The sequence below is a fragment of the Lontra canadensis genome, unplaced genomic scaffold (assembly GCF_010015895.1).
Source record: "Lontra canadensis isolate GAN:19392208 unplaced genomic scaffold, GSC_riverotter_1.0 scaffold79, whole genome shotgun sequence".
In the NCBI taxonomy this organism is placed as follows: domain Eukaryota; kingdom Metazoa; phylum Chordata; class Mammalia; order Carnivora; family Mustelidae; genus Lontra; species Lontra canadensis.
Genome location: NW_022631073.1, coordinates 9,084,119 through 9,100,753, shown reverse-complemented (window position 1 = coordinate 9,100,753; position 16,635 = coordinate 9,084,119). Strand labels below are relative to the sequence as shown.

At 41.0% G+C, this 16,635-nt stretch overlaps 1 protein-coding gene across 3 annotated transcripts in view; it reads left to right on the top strand.

The window, feature by feature from the left end:
• Positions 1-2,661: 2,661 nt before the first annotated feature.
• The window catches only part of PLEKHA1 (pleckstrin homology domain containing A1), a 54,067-nt gene continuing 40,093 nt past the window's right edge, over positions 2,662-16,635 (top strand). For all 3 annotated transcript variants that reach the window (XM_032882153.1, XM_032882155.1, XM_032882154.1), the window contains exon 1: positions 2,662-2,771. The gene's annotated coding sequence lies outside the window, so the exon portion shown is untranslated. The remainder of the gene's footprint in view (positions 2,772-16,635) is intronic.

Sequence of the window (16,635 nt, the reverse complement as noted above, 5' to 3'; positions counted from 1 at the left end):
TATCCCACTTAGAATCTTCTAGGATTCTGGAGCTAGAGACTCCCTTTAGACCCTCTAGGTCAGGAAAGACAAGCTCAAATGTCTATAGAAATCGGAAAGGTGGCATCTGGAATTTTATGTGAAATCTTACTATTTTTATTTATTTTAAAGATTTTATTTATTTGAGAGAGAGAGAGTGCGAGAGAGCTGAGCACATAAGTGCACGAGCAGGGAGGAGGGGCAGAGGGAGAAACAGATTACTGCCACTGCCCTTCCCCCACCCCCCAGGTGAGCAGGGAGCCCTACTTGGGGCATGATCCAGATCATGACCAGAGCTAAAGGCAGACACTTAACTGACTGAGCCACCTAGTTGCCCCGAAATCTTCCTATTTTTGAATATTAGCTGCATAGTTTTATTTTTTAATTTAGTTAATTAATTTTTTAAAGATCTTATTTATTTATTTATTTGACAGAGAGATCACAAGTAGGCAGAGAGGCAGGCAGAGAGACAAGGGGAAGCAGGCTCCCTGCTGAGCAGAAAGCCCGATTCAGGGCTCGATCCCAGGACCCTGAGATCATGATCTGAGTCAAAGGCAGAGACTTCACCCACTGAGCCACCCAGGCGCCCCAGCCACATAGTTTAAAAAAAAAAAAAAACCAAACTGACTGTGAACCAAAGGAAACAGTGCTGTGGCCACTGTAGAAACTATGATCAGGCCAAACACTTTCAACCATTATATGGATGAAGGCATGAAGCTTTGAGAAGACAGCTGTCAGCAAGGCTACACAGCCAAGGTTTCTCAAAAGGTAACAGAACCATCGTCTTAGAAATGTTGACGATGAGGAGTCTGAAAGAGCCAGGACAGAGCACGATGTGTGTATTTCCCCTCCAACAGCTTATGGGACTCTGAGAACATTCTTCAAGTTCAGCAGCTGAAATCACTGAGTCAAGAAAGACAAAGCATCACCCTCTGCCTAAGGTCACACAGGTACATCTCCACAGGTAAGTGCAGGGTTGTTTTCCACTTCTCTTTTGATTCAGATGAGACAGTATCTTTAGGATCTTAATAAAGACAAATTCCAAATCCAATTTTCTGCCTCATAACCAGAATGGAGTCAGGAGGCCAGGCTGAGTGCCCAGACTTTTAACCCAGTTCACAAAGATAAGGAATCAGGATTCTGCCATGTAACCAGGTCGTCAGCATTTATCTGGCGTTTTCTGTCTCAGCAGCCCTACAGCCTGTCCTACCACTGCACGTCGACCTGTCTCCTCTACATCGTCACATAGCAAGCATGTTCTGAAAAGCCTTGATAAAGATTTCGAGGGGTGAAGGCTGTGATCTAAAGTTGTGCATGCTGAAGGAAGGAAAAGGACACAGAGAGAACAAGTATTTATTGAGAGCCTAGTGTGTGCCATGCACGTGGAGGGCGTGGCATATAGTTCTTTCCCAGCTCTTTGCATGTCTAAGTAATTCTCATTTTGCAGGTTTCAGCTCAAATATTACTTCCCCAGAGAGCCTTCCCCGACCGCCTTCTCTAGAGTACCTCCCCATCTCTTTAACTTGTGCCATTTCTTCATTGCCTTGAAATCTAAAATCATCTTGTTTAAGGACTCGTTCCCCTCACGGATCGCAGGCTCCAAGAGGGCAGGATGGTGTCTGTCTTGTTCTCAGATGTACACCTAGTGCCTGTCAAGGGATTTGGCATGTAGTAAATGCTCAACAAATGTTAAATTTTTATGAATAGTTCATGAGACTACATATTTATGGGGCATCTTTCCGGAAAGAATCTGAATTCATCCTTCCTTAAGTTTCTCCAAGCTCCCTGTCCTATAAAGTAGGAGGTGGTGCTAATAGTTCTAGGCAGAAACGATTATGAGCGAAGAGTTGGCGCGCAGAGCTGTAAAGTGTTTCCCTTCAGGTCACACAGGAGCCTGCGAATTTATACTTCCCGGACCGATTACAGAACAGCTCGCAAACGAATTACCCGCAAGCAAACGAAGCCTATATATATATATATATATTTTTTTTTTTAAAGATTTTATTTATTACTTATTTGACAGAGATTACAAGTAGAGAGGCAGGCAGAGAGAGGAAGGGAAGCAGGCTCCCTGCTGAGCAGAGAGCCCAATGTGGGGCTGGATCCCAGGACCCTGGGATCATGACCTGAACCGAAGGCAGAGGCTTTAACCCACCGAGCCACCCAGGTGCCCCGAAGGAAGCCTATTTTTAAAGATTCCTGGGCTGCGAAGCTCTAGAAGATGACATCAGAGAACCCCCAGTTCCTCCCCCTCCTCCCGCCCCGCTCCGAACCAAGCCCCTCCATCCTCAAAGACTACCAATCCCAGGAGGCGCCGCAGCGCAGGGGCCCAGAGCTCCACGCGCAGCCCGCCCCGACGCGCCGAGGCCACCTCCTCTGGAACCAGGAAGACGCCCGATGCCCGGCCAGCCACGCCGCGGGGATCCGCGCGAGGCGTGCCGGGACTTGTAGTCTCCGCGGGCTGGGAGTGCCGGCTCCGGAATCTCGGCGGCCGTCTGGGGGCTGAGGCGGCGCGGGCACGCGTGCGCAGTGTGTGGACGGGCCGTCGTGGGCGCCACTCCAGCAGTTCGGTGCCTGTGGGAGCCGGGGCCGCGGCTGCGCGGGTGCTGCGGGCCGAGGGCCGACGTGAAGTTGGGCGTGAGGAGCGCGGCCGCACCGGGGCGGGGTGGGCGGGGCCGGGCTCCGGGAGCGCCGCGCCGACTGAGGCGAGCGGGGAGGCGGCCGTGCGTCCGCCGAGGGGCCGGCGGGCGCTGGTGAGTGCGGGGCGGCGGCCGACGCAGGGTACCGGGCTGCCCCGCGGCCCCTCTCCCCGTGTGTCCGCTGCGCGCGGCTGCACCTGGGCGAGGCCGCGGCGCCGGCTCACCTGCTCGCGGGCTCCGGGGCGGCGGGAGGGGGCGGCGTCCTCTTCCCGCGACTCCTTTTTATTGTTTTCCTGACCTCAGCCCTCGGCGGCGTCCGGCGGGGGAGGGCGGGGAGGCGGGCGGCGATCGGGGTCGCCGACGAGCTGGTGGGGGGCTCTGCTGGAAAGGACGGTCGCGCGCTGCTCCCGGGCGCCCTGCGAGGGACAGCTGTCCGGGGATTCCCGGCGGGCGACGCCTGTCGGAGTGGCTCGACTCCAGGGCTGTGCCCCGGGGGGCTCCACTGCCTTGGGCATCGTTCTCTACTGTCTTCCTGCGCTTTCACTTTAGGGCTCGCGAAGTCAGCAGTCGACTCCGCCCTGTGCCTCAGAATCATGCTTTACTTTCGCACCTTAATGGTGCAGATGACCAGTGCGAGCGTTGAAAGTGACTTGCCCAAGGTCACGCAGGTAGGACCAGGGAGGCGAGCAGGAAGAACCCTGGTCTTTCAGCCTCGTGGCCAGCTGCCCGCCGGAGCGCCTTGGGGTGGTTCTGAGTGGTTTGTGGTTTATTTCAGATGCTTTCTGTTGACCCTCCTGGATAGATCATCAGAAGGGAAAGTGGTGTCCGAGTGAAAACGGTCTTGTTATTTATAGCATTTATTGCCTTTGTCGAATTCTGGTTATGCTGAGTCCCAAAACAGAGCATCTGCCCTTCGCGCGGCACTGGATTGTTTTGTTGGGGGCGCAGATGTGAGAGGAGGTTCGGGGAAGAAATATGCAATTTGTGCCATTTTTCTCTCCCTTTTCACCTACCAGCCCTGTAATACTTGCTTTTTGATTTTACGATTGATTGCTGTCTGTTTCAGCAGGACTTTCTTTGCTTTAATGAAGTCATCGCCTTTGTGAATTAGTTTTCTAACTAGAAAATCTTATTTCCTGTGTGTTTAATGACTGGAACAAGTAGTGCTCTCTGAGGTTTATAACCATTGTCTTTTATCTTAGAACTACTGATCAGTCTGCTTTATTACCCCGCCAAGGACTGAGCTTGCATACTTTCTATGTGAGTTTAATGCCACTGAAACACTTTACAGCGAAATTTGGCTAAGCTTTATATGAATCGGAGAAAAACTTGAAGAAAATCATTCTGTAAAGCTACGTTTTTCTTCACAATGTGAAGGACTTGAAGAACTATTATTTCAAAAATAGATTAATTCTGACTAAAATGCCTGTAACGTTTCATATTCCTCGTTTTCATATTAATACACTTGTGGCAAAAACTATTTCCCCAAATAGAGTTTCTTTAAATAATCCTCATCTTGACCAAATCTTCCCAAGGAAGATTACATCTTGGAATATTTATATATTTAAACAAGAATATCTGAGCTTAGCAGAATTTGAGTTAATGGTTAATTTATTTTATAGTGCTGTAAACCCCACAGAATATCCATTGATGGGCTTCTCTTGAAGAGAGAGCCATATCAAGGAGTATCAAGGGATATAGCTTTGGATTTGCTTTTTGTGGTTAAGTAGTGGGTAACTTCTGTGACTTAAGAAGATGTGATTTATATGTGCTGAAACGGCTTCATATGGCACTTTATCTTGCTAGTTACTGGTTTTATGGTTGCTTTGGGGAGAAGGGAAGTAACAGGTTTGTATCTTTTTATTCTCCTGTTTTAGCAATGTAGCAAAATAGGAAAGAGAGGTGGTGTGTCAATTTGAGTTTGTCAGTAGACCCACAGAGACAGTAAAACAGGATAAGTATACAATTGTTAGGAAACTGCTATGAGTTCATAAGCCGGAAGGACCTTTTTAGAAACGTTTAAGGATCTTGAGAATAGCATTGGGATATTTTCTTTAAAAAGCCACTATGGGCAGTCCTCCCGTGTTTGTTGTTAACATATAGGATGTGGCAATATTGAATTCTCCTCGGAAAATATTTAGGAAAGATGGAAGCATTTTATATTTTTGTAGAGGCTTTTCCTCTAGAAATGTCTAATGCAGCTTAAAAACAAAACAAAACAAAAGACTCACTTAAGCCTCAAAGTTCTTATAGTCCTACCATAAAACTTCCTGTTATTTTGACTGTATGATAATTTGTAACCCAGAGTGAAATCTATGAAATAATTTATTAGTGTAATTTAAGTTTGACTTTGATATTGAAATATTGCTAGATGTTAAGTTGTTGTTCTTGTTTAAATAATTCTGTCATTTAAGAATGGAAGAGAGATCATTTTCTGAATACAATATAGTAATTATTCAGATGTGATAACAGTTAACACTCTGCTTTTATGAGATTGAGAACTTCAAATGCCATAGTAGTGGTAACTGCCTCAGCTTTGAGCTGAAGTGATATAGAAGTACTACTTCTTCACATGCTTGAGCATTTTACTTTTGTTAATATTAAATTTTGATTTTAAATTTCTAGATTCTCATATTTCTGATCTGCAATAATATAATAAAATGGTTTCAGTAGGAAATAGATATTAAAACTGAGTTAATTATTTTCACCATTGTAGGTACACAACATTTAGAAAGGTATTAACATGGTATCAAAGAATTCTTAGGGCAGAAACTTCTGGTGGTTTTAGATGCTTGTCTGTAATGCTTAATTATTTTTAGAAACCTAAAAATATGGGATGTTTTTATTTAAAAATAAAAATTCATGTTGATACTTGTTATAGCAGTAGGACTCAGTCAGTTATGCTTAATGAGTAACATTAAACCATTGAACTCTGAGTAATATTTTCTCCTAGTAGCTGCTTTGTAATAAAGAATATTTCAGCTTATAATTAATTCCTAGAAGATATTTAAGCAAACATATTTGCTATTTATTTTTATAAGCTTTTTGATTAGTTGAATTGCTTTGAATGCAGGGAAAGAGTGTTTTTGAGGATTTTGTATCAGAATTTAAATTGAAATGTCTTTTGACTATAAAAGAAAATCAGTGTCAGTTGCGATAGTTTTTAGCATTAAATTAACCTTTGAGTCTTAAATATTTTTTCCTACGGAAATCTTATTATTGTCAGTCTGACAGTTTTATTTTTTAAAAAGTTGGGTTTTACCCTTTTATATAGTCTAGCTTCTTACAGTTTAACCATTGAACTCTGGATTCTGTGAAGAAAGGACAATCCCTTGAAGAAAGGACAATCTCAGGCACTTAGAACTAGAAGCAATCTCAGAGGACTTCTAATGTAGCATCTTACCCAGTACAGTAAATCCCCCATGGGAATTTTCATGTCTGGTGTTTCTTCTCATTACTAAGGGCAGTGATGATGTTCCGTGTATCATCAGGTTATTGAGTAGTCTGAGCTTGGTGAAAACAAACAGAAGACAATTTTATTTTTCACCATTCACTGCTTTGAACTGTGATATGTAGGGTCTTCCTCTTTCCCCTCTCTTCCCACGCATCATATCACAGACAAATGATAGCTTTTCCATCATTTACAGCTATTAAAACTCCAGTCTTTCTCTTTCAGTTTAAACTTTCAGTCTCCTAGTCAATTTCAAGTTCCTCCCCTACCCCAGTGTCAGGCACTTATTACTTAAAATACTTGGACTGGGGAGGAATTGTGGTATGCTCCCAGAATTCCTCTTTCTCTTTCCTCTTCTGGGATCTACTTGGTCAGGGACTTGTAAGAAGAAAAATGGAAAAGGGCACGTCTCTCTTACTGGGTGCTGTTAAAGCCCTCTTTTGATTAGCAATGGGAAGCCATTGATGTCCACTGATATGCGTCTGCCCTGGAATTTTTGGTGAGCTCTCACAGAGAGACTCCCCAGTGCCCCTAATTCCTGGATTTGAAATTTGCTCTGGGCCTATACGGCCACCTTGTCCTCCTTGTCCATGACCTGTCAGTCCTACCCCCTGGTTCCTAGGAGTTTGTGTGGGGGTGAGGTACTTTGGGGATCTTTTCTCTCCACAGCCAGATTTTTTGATAATGGCAAGACAGCTCAAGTCTAGCTACCTCCTGCAGGTTCCACTTAACCCACTGGAAACTCACTTCCTTGTGATGCCAAGCGGTGGTATGCTAGCTGCATAAATCTGCCCCCCTTTTTGTGCCCTTACATTTCTTGTTAATTTTTTTGGCCCCCCTGCTCAAATAGGTACAGATCAGACTCAGTCTGCTTCTTAAGTAGACATTGAACTGAAGAATGGGATGCCAGTCTCTCCTTCTTGTAAACTCTTCTTCGTGATTCTCTGAAAGGGCTCCTGCCATTGTTTTGGGGTGAATACCTCCTTCCTTTCCTTGTCTTCTCCCTGCAGACTTGGAAGACTTCAAATTTTTTCCTTCTCTTCTGTCAAATGTTTCTATCAAGTGACGGTAAAGTGTTGATTATGGTACCAGAGCCCTTAGGGGTATGTGTGTGAGGGAAGGGGTGTCAGTGCTGGGTTTCCCAGATGTTTGATCCTTTATGTCTGTATATCCTCAGCTTTGAGCTTGATAGCAAATTTGGGACAACAAGGCTAGTCCCACTCAACACTGGTTAAAAATAATAGTGAAGCCCTGTGGGCCTAGTGCAGTCTCACTGTGCAGAATTTAATTTTTCCTTTTTTTTGTCTGTGTCTCCGTGATTTTTGTTTTCTTTTGATTTTTTGGCTTACTTCCTGGGTCCTGACTGATGCAGTATTAACTGTGAAAATGTTAATTGATGACTGATTGTATGATCTAACTATACCTTAGAGTGAGGATACATTTGGGGAAAGGTTTTAATAATATACTTTTATCTATTCTTGCCTCATACCAAGTTTACTAAAAATATAAATACAAATAGAAATATAGTGTTTGAAACTTTTACCTTCCATCGGCTAAGCAAACCAGTTAGTTAAATCTGCCAAAGGATATCTTGTCTAATGAGGAAAAAGCAGCTTTCTATCTAGAAACTGTAATATTAATATTCATTGCAAAAACACGGATGGATCTAGAGGGTATAATGCTAAGAGAAATAAGTCAGTCTGGTAAAGACAAATACCGTATGATTTCACTCATGTGGAATTTAAGATGCATAACAAATGAACGAAGAAAAAAGACACAAACAGAAAAAAACCCAGGTTCTTAAATACAGGGAACAAACTGGTGGTTGCTAGAGGGGAGGTGGGCGTGGGCTGGGTAAAGTAGGTGAAGGGCGTCAAGAGTACACTTACTGTGATGAGCACTGAGTAATGTATAGAATTGTTGAATCACCATATTGTATACTTGAAACTAACATAACACTCTGTGCTGATTATACTTGAATAAAACCATTGTGGAGGAAGAAAGTATTTGTTGGAATCATTATGGGCTCCTTAATACTTCATTCAACAAATAGTTATTGAGTGCCTTCCATGTATCAGGCACTGTTTTAAGCATTGAAGAAACAATAGTTAAAAAAAAAAAAAATCACTGCTCTTGTGGAGCCTACATTCGAGTGTGGGGAAACAGACAAGAAACAGGTAAGTAAGTAAATGATATTGTTTGTTAGCCCCAAATGCCAAGGAGAATAAAGTTGGAAAGGGAGACAGGACAGTACAGCAGTACAGTTCACATTTGCAATTTTAGATAGTGTCAAGATAGGGTGTCACTCTTTCTCTGAGAAAGTGATATTTGAGTTCAAAGGCCCTGACTGGGAAGCTTGTCTGACATAGGGAGTACAGTAGCCAGATGAGTGACCAAGGGGGGACTGGGATAAGGTATGGGACATGTAGGTGAAGCCTGTATGTCTTTGTAAGGGCTTTGGTTTTTTACTTGAATGAGATGAGATCACATTGAAACAATGGTTCTTAAGAACACTGGAATTAATCTGGGGAGATTGAAAAAGGTACTAATGGCTAGATCTCATCTCTAGAGTGTCTTTCTTTTTTTTTTAATTTTTATTTATTTAAATGATTTAAACACTCAACGTGGGGCTCAAACTTAGAACCCTTGAGCTTAGCAGTCACATCTCTTTCTGACTGAGTCAGCCAGGCACCCCCCATCTCCTAGAGTTTCTGATTGAATTGGGATGGGGGATGTCCAACCTTGGCATCAGGATTTTTAACAATCCCTTGGTAATTCTAATAAGCAAAGTTGAAGAGTTTTGAACAGGGTGACATTACCTAGTATTGAAGAATCTGGGCTCCAGAGCTAGACTCCTCTGGTTTGAATCTGAGCTGTGCCATTTCCTAAACCTGTGACCTTGGGCAAGTAATTTTTAAAATTCCCTGTTCTTTGTTTTTTCATTTGTAAAGTTGTTCTAAATATTAAGCTAATATTTAAATATTTGGAACAGTGCTTGGCCAGTAGTAATACGGGTTTACTGAATAAACACTTAAATTTATGTCTTAATGGAATCACTGTGCTGTGTTGAGAATAAAGTGAAGTGGGCAAGGGCAGAAGCAAGGAACAGTCATCTAGCTAAGAGATGACGGTGGCTTGGACCAGAGTGGCAGCAAGGCAAGTGATGAGAAGTAGTGGGATTCTGGATATTTACAAGATGGAACCAATAGGATTTGCTGATCCATTGGATGTGTAATGAGAGAGAAAGAAGATTCATTCCAGTCTGACTCTAAGATATTTTACCTGAACAGCTGGGAGAAGGGAGTGGTTGTTTATTGAGATGGGAAAGACGGAGACAACAGGTTTCTAAGGGGAATGGTTGAGGCTGTTTGTTTAAGTTTGAGATGCCTGTTAGATAAGTAAGTAGATACGTAGACAGTTGTATACATGAGTCTGCGGTTCAGCTGGATGTCCAGGGCTGGAGACCGCTATTGGAAGCCATCTGTATGTAGACTTACGTAAACAAGTGAGCTCACCTAGGGCATGGGCAAAATGCATGAACAGATACGAACATTACTTCGTTTAGTTTACGAACACTAAAACTGAAAATGGTTTCAGAATTAATAATACCAAGTGGGATTACTGGGTTATGGGGTAAATGCATGTGTGACTTTATTAAATAGTGCTGTATTCATCTCAGTAGGGTTGCACCATTTTGCCTTTTCATGAGCAATGTAAGAGTCCCTGTGTTCTAATAACTTCACCAATATAGTGTATTGGCAAGCTTTTGACTTTGGCCAGTTTGATAGGTGAGAAATGGTATCTCTCTGTAACACAGATTTTTTTCTATTACGAAGGGTTGTGAACATCCACAAAAGTCTAGAATTGTATAACTATAGTACTCATCAAGTAGTTCCAACAACTATCAGGCCAGGCCATGCCTCCTTCATTCCCTACCCCTAGATTTTGCAGGTACTACTTTATGTATCAGTAGATACCTCTGGTAAGGATTCATTTTCTTGGTGACATAACCATAATTAACATTATCACACTGAAAATAAAGACCCATTTTCTTAATACAGTTAGGCAGTATCCTAATATCAGTTGTCTTTTCTTTTTAAAGATTTCATTCATTTATCTGACACACACAGAGAGAGAGAGACAGCTGGAGAGGGAACACAAGCAGGGGCAGAGGGGGAGGGAGAAGGGGACTCCCTGCCAAGCAGCGAGCCAGATGCAGGGCTCGATCCCAGGACCCCGGGATCATGACCTGAGTTGAAGGCAGATGCCTAACGACTGAGCCATCCAGGGGCCCCCTAATATCAATTTTCTTAAATATGTCAGTGTTTTTAAAATTTATTTAATTTTTTTTAAGATTTTATTTTATTTACTTGAGAAAGAGTGAGAGATTGGATTTTGCTATTTGAATACCCGTGGTATGGTTTAACATGTTCTCTCCCTGTTTTTTGTGTTCCCTGTCAGTTGGTAGTTAGATCTAGAGGTTTGGGTCACATTCAAGCATTTTATTTTCAGAGGTGTTTCGTAAGTGCTATCATGTTCTTAGGCACATGAAGTCTGCTTGCCTTTTTTTTATGGTGTCAGTGGCAATGCCTACTGTATCTCTGTTATTTTGAGATTTTTCTTATTATGAATGAAGTCAAGCATCTTTTTATTTTTAAGGGCCATTTTTATATCTTTTTCGCAGAATATCTGTTCATGCATTTTGCCCATTTTTCTCTTGAATTTCTGATATATTTCCCTTGACTTTTTTTGCAGGCTCTTTACATGTTAAGGAGATTAGCACTTTATGATGATGTAAGTTGTAAATATTTTCTACTGGTTTTGACTTTGCTTATCGGGTTTTTGCCATGCAAAAGCTTTTTTAAAAAAGTTATGCGCGGTCAGTTTTATCAATGAATTTTTTATTGCTACTGGATTTTTTAAATTAACTTTTTGGAACTGTAAGTTACATACAATAAACTGTATCCGTTTAAAGTTTACAGTTTGATGAGTTTTGACTATATTGTGGCATGTGGTTATAGTTCCTTTACACAGTAGAATGTATTTCATTGTATAGACAAATTACGTTTTATTTATCTCCATGTGTTGGTGGACATTTGGGTTGTTTCTAGTTTGAGGCTATTAGAAATAAAACTGCTCTAAATATTAGTGAATTAGTCATTGCATAAATATAGGTTTTCATTTCTCTTGCATTAATACCTAGGAATGGAATGGCTGGGTCAGAGGTTAGGTGTATTATTTTGGTTTTATTGCCAAAACTTTCCCCAGAGTGGTTGTATCATTTTACATTCCCATCAACAGTACAGAAATTCTGGATGCGCCACATCTTTGACAACATTTCATGTTGTCATTTAGCTTAATTTTAGCCATCTGGTGAGTGTATATGGTATCTTTTTAAAATTCAGGATTATTGATGTATAATTTACATATAGTAAATTTTACTCCTTTTAGGGCACAGTTCTGTAAGTTTTGACATGTGCATATAATTGTGTAAGCTCCATCACAGTCAGGATACACAGCAGTTACATCATCAAAAAAATTTGATTTGTGTTCCTTTGTGGTCCTTTTCCTTATCCCAAGCCCTAGCAATTCTTTTTTTTCCCGAGATTTATTATTTATTATCTTAGAGAGAGAGAGGAGGGGAGGCGCACAGGGGGAGAATCTGTAGCACACACTGCCGAGTGCGGAGGGAGCCCCGTGCAGAGCTCTGTCTCATGACCAGAGCCGAAACCAAGAGTTAGACACTTAACCACCCGAGCCACCCAGGTGCCCCGCAAGCCCTAGCAATTCTGATCTATTTTTTAGCACTGTAGTTTGTTTTGTTTTTTAACTCGTAGGCAGTAGAGTTTACTCTGCGGTGTATGGGCCTGAGTTTTGATGAATGCGTTGCGTAGTGAGTGATACATCCCAGCACAATTAAGATGCAGAACGGTTCCATCACTACAAAATTTACCAGCCCCTCCCTTCATTTACTGATTTGTTCCCTGTCCCAACAGCCTTTTTGGTCCGGCTTCTTTCACTTAGCGACGGTAGATTCGCGATTTACCCATGTTGTACGTATCTATGGTTTGTTCCTTTCTGTTGCTAAGCAGTGTTCCATCATTGGTTGTACCACAGTTTATTCGTTTATGGGTCAAGGGACATTTGGGTTGTTTCTGCTTTTTACCAGTTATAAGTAATGTTGCTGTAGACATTTGTACAGATTTTTGTGCGAACACAGCTTTCAGTTCACAGTCGGATTGCCGGGTCATATTGTAGTGGTATGTTTAACTACACGAGAAACTGTGAAAGCTGTCCAAGTTGCTGCACCATTCTGCTTTCCCACCAGCAGCGTATGAGAGGGAGTTCACTGGTTCCACTTTCTTGTCCGCATTTGATATTGTCAGGTTTGGTGGTGTTTTTTGGCTTGTTTTTGGTTTAGCCATTCTGTTAGGTTTGTTGTGGTATCTCATGGTTTGTATTGGCAGTGCTTTCCTGACTAATGATCGTGAACATCTTTTCATGTGCTCGTTTACTCTTTGTGTCTTCATTGACTGTTACTGTCTTTTTAGATTTTCTTGGCCATTTTCCTGTTTGGTCACTTCTCTTACTATTGAATTATAATAATTATTGCCTGTTCTTTGATATCAGTTATTTGATACACATATATGTACTGAATATTTTTCTCATCCTGTGACTTGTCTTTTGGTTTAACAGTGTCTTTCAAAGAGCAGTTTTTAATTTTTTTAAGTCCAATATAACAACTTGTATACTGCTCATCCTCTTTGTGTCTTAATTAAGAGAAATCTTTGTGTACTCCCAAGGACATGAACACTTTCTCCTATATATTTTTTAGAAGCTTTATTGTTGTAGCTTTTGTGTTAGGTCTGTGATTAATTTTGTTACATTTTTTTCCCAACATAAATACCTAATTGTTCTAGCACCATTTGTTGAAAAGACTATTCTTTCCCTGTGGAATTGCCTTGGCATCTTTGTTGAAAATCAACTGACAATATATATTTAAGAGTCTGTTTCTGGATTCTAAGCTGTTCCACTGATTTATCTTCTTCTTCTTCTTTTTTTTTTTTTCCCCCAATCTGTCCTACATTGTCTTTATTGCTATAGCGTTTTTGTAAGTCTTAAAATCAAATAGTGTAAGTAATCCTACTCCATTCTTTGGGGAAAAGATTTGGCTTTTTATTTATTTATTTATTTATTTGAAACATAGAGGGAACATAAATAGGGGGAGCAACAGGCAGAGGGAGAGGGAGAAGCAGGCTCCCTGCTTAGCCGGGAGCCTGACACGGGGTTAGATCCCAGGACGTCTCAGAACCTGAGCCAAAGGCAGCCACTTAATGACTGAGCCACCCAGGTGCCCCATAGATTGGGCTTTTCTAGGTCATTTGCATTTCAGTATATATCATAAAATACATATCATGTTCTCTATTTTTATAAAATATTCTGGACTTTTTATTGGATTATTATATCAGTACTTCATTCTTTTCTGTATCTGCGTAATATTCCATTGTGTTGGATGGATCACATGTTTAACTGTTCACCTGTTGACGAGCATGTGTGTTGTTTCCACTTTTTGGCTCTTGTGAACAGTGCTGCTATTAATAGTTATGAGTAGCTGTTATCACTTCTTTTGGGGGTATATCTAGGAGTGGAAATGCTGAGTTGTATGGTATTTCTGTGTTCAACTTTAGAAGAACTACTAAACTGTTTTATACAGCTCTTGTACCATTTTACAGTGTGAAGGGTTCCAGTTTTTCCACGTCTTTGCTAACACTGGTTACTTTCCATTCTTTTAATTATCATCATCCTGGTGGGTATAAAGTGGTATCTCACTGTGGTTTTGATTTACATTTCCTTATTTACCAATGATACTGAGCATCTTTTTGTGTTCTGTTTGGCCATTTGTATATCTTCTTTGGGCAAAGAAGGACTTTTCAAGTCCTTGCCTATTTTTTATTTGGATTGTTTATTATTGAGTTATAAGAGCTATTTATATATTCTGGATACTAGACTTTTGTCAGATATGTAATTTGTGAACATTTACTCCCATTCTGTAGATTCTTCTTTCATTTTCTTGATGTTCTTTGATGCAAAACAGCTTTTAGTTTTGGGGCTCCTCGGTGGCACAGTGGGCTAAGCGTCTGACTCTTGGTTTCAGCTCATGTTGTGGTCTTGGGGTCCTGAGATCGAGCGCAGTGTCGGGCTCTAGCTCAGTGCAGCGTCTGCTTAAGTTTCTCTCTTCCCTTCACTACCCTGCTTGCACACTCTCTCTCTCAAAGGAAAAAAAAGCTTTTAGTTTTTATGAAGTCCAGTTTAGCTTATTTTTTTCTTTTGTTGTTCATATTTTTGGTGTCATATCTAATAATTCATTGCCAAATCCAAGGTCATGAATATCAGCCTCCATGTTTTCTTTCTTTTTTTTTTTTTTTTAAAGATTTTATTTATTTATTTGACAGAGAGAGAGATCACAAGTAGGCAGAGAGGCAGGCAGAGAGAGAGGAAGGGAAGCGGTTCCCCACTGAGCAGAGAGCTCCATGCGGGGCTTAATCCCAGGACCCTGAGATATGACCTGAGCCGAAAGCAGAGACTTAACCCACTGAGCCACCCAGGCACCCCTCCATGTTTTAGCTATCTTACATTCAGACTGTTAATCTATTTTGAGTTAATTTTCATGTAGTGTGACGAGGGGTCAAATCTTCCCCGTTGCATGACACTGGCACCTTTGTTGAAAATCAGTTGGCCATATAGGTATGGGTTTGTCTGGGGTCCCAGGACTATTCCTTTGGTGTGTGTCTGTCCTCATGGCACCACTCAGGTGGATAGTTTTTACTGTTGGATACAGGTACACCTGGACGGTATTGTGGGTTAGGCTCCAGACTAGTACAATAAAGCAAATACCAAAATAAGCAAGTCAAATTAATTTTTTGGTTTTCCTGTGCATATAAAAGTTACTTTCACACTATATTGTAGTCTGTTAAGTGTACAATAGGATTACGTCTAAAGAAAACAATGTACATATCTTAATTTAAATACCCTTTCTTCCTAAGAAAATGCTAACCATCATTTGCACTTTCATTGAGTCATAATCGCTGATCACAGATTACCAGGACAAATATTGTAATAATGAAAAGATTTGAAATATTGTGCGAATTACCCGGTGTGCCACACAGAGACACCAAGTGAACAGATGCTGTTGGAAAAATGGTGCCAGTAGACTGGGCTCCATGTTTGCCACAAACTTCCAGTTTGTAAAAAACACAGTGTCTGGAAGTGCAGTAAAGTGAAGCACAAAAAAATGAGGTGTGTCTGTATGTTAGTATAGTGTATTAATTTTCCAAGTTTTGATCACATTTTAGAAATTTTAAAAATGTTGGTAAGTTCATTAAAGGAATTATCTTCTCGAAGTGCCAGATATTTATAACAATACACATACATGACCTTAGTGGATAATTTTGTTTAAAAATTTTTAGTGTGTCTTACTACTGCTCTGGATGCGTACAGAGTAGTGTTTAGATACGCGGTGTATCAGGATGTGTTCTAATTGAATTTTCATTGTGGATGAAACAACCTTGAGCCGTTATGTAAAGAACTAGTTACGTGTATACGTTCAGCCTGCCGAAAGCTGTTGGTGCCAGCTCTAGAAGAGCCGGAATAGGGACAGTCTGCAGCTTGCATCCACGAGGAAGGAGTCACATACGTGCCATTTCTAGAGAAGAAACTTGGCTGGGAACTCTGCTTTTTAGTCAGGTCATGGTTTTTAACTCTAATCAGTACAACAGAAATTTTAGTACTGTAAGAATCAGAATATGACGTTTCTGGACGTCTGTTTCTGAAGTCTCTTAATCTGTAACTTCTCTCTTCTCCTCTTTTCCTCCCCATAATTATTTACTGAAGAAATTGGGCTCTTTGTCCTGCTGTTTCCCACAGTCTGGCTTTGGCTGAGTGAAACCCTGTGGTGCAGTTTACTATGTTTCTCTGTGTTCTTTATTTCCTGTAAGTTGGTGGTTTGACATAGGGAGATCTAGAGACTGGATCCAATTCAGATAAAAACTTTTTTTTTCTTATTACATATTCACTTTATAGGTGATGTTTGTGTCTTCCCTCAGGAGGCACATAATACCTGTTTATCTCTCTTTTTCATGGTGTTAATTAATTTTACTCTGATTCATTTTAGTTTTAGCAGTTCAAAGAGCTTTAGAGAAAGTGTGGTGTATATGTTAAGATATAAGCTTTAGAGCCCAAGAATATGGGTTCATGTTTTCATTTATTAGCTACTGGTTCTCTAATCTTTGAGAGTCACTTTCCCTTGTGAGTGTTGAGTCTTATCTGTGAAATGGGGACGATGATTACTATTGATGGGGCTGTTCTGAGGATTCAGTGAGAAAACGCACGGAGAAGAACCTTGCACAGAGCCTAGCATCTAGTTAGTGGCCAATAAGTGTTAGCTGTTGTTTTTCTGTGAACTTAAAAATACTCTGTAATAATATGAAAGGTAGATTATCTGGATTTATAAGTGAGGAAATTGAAGTT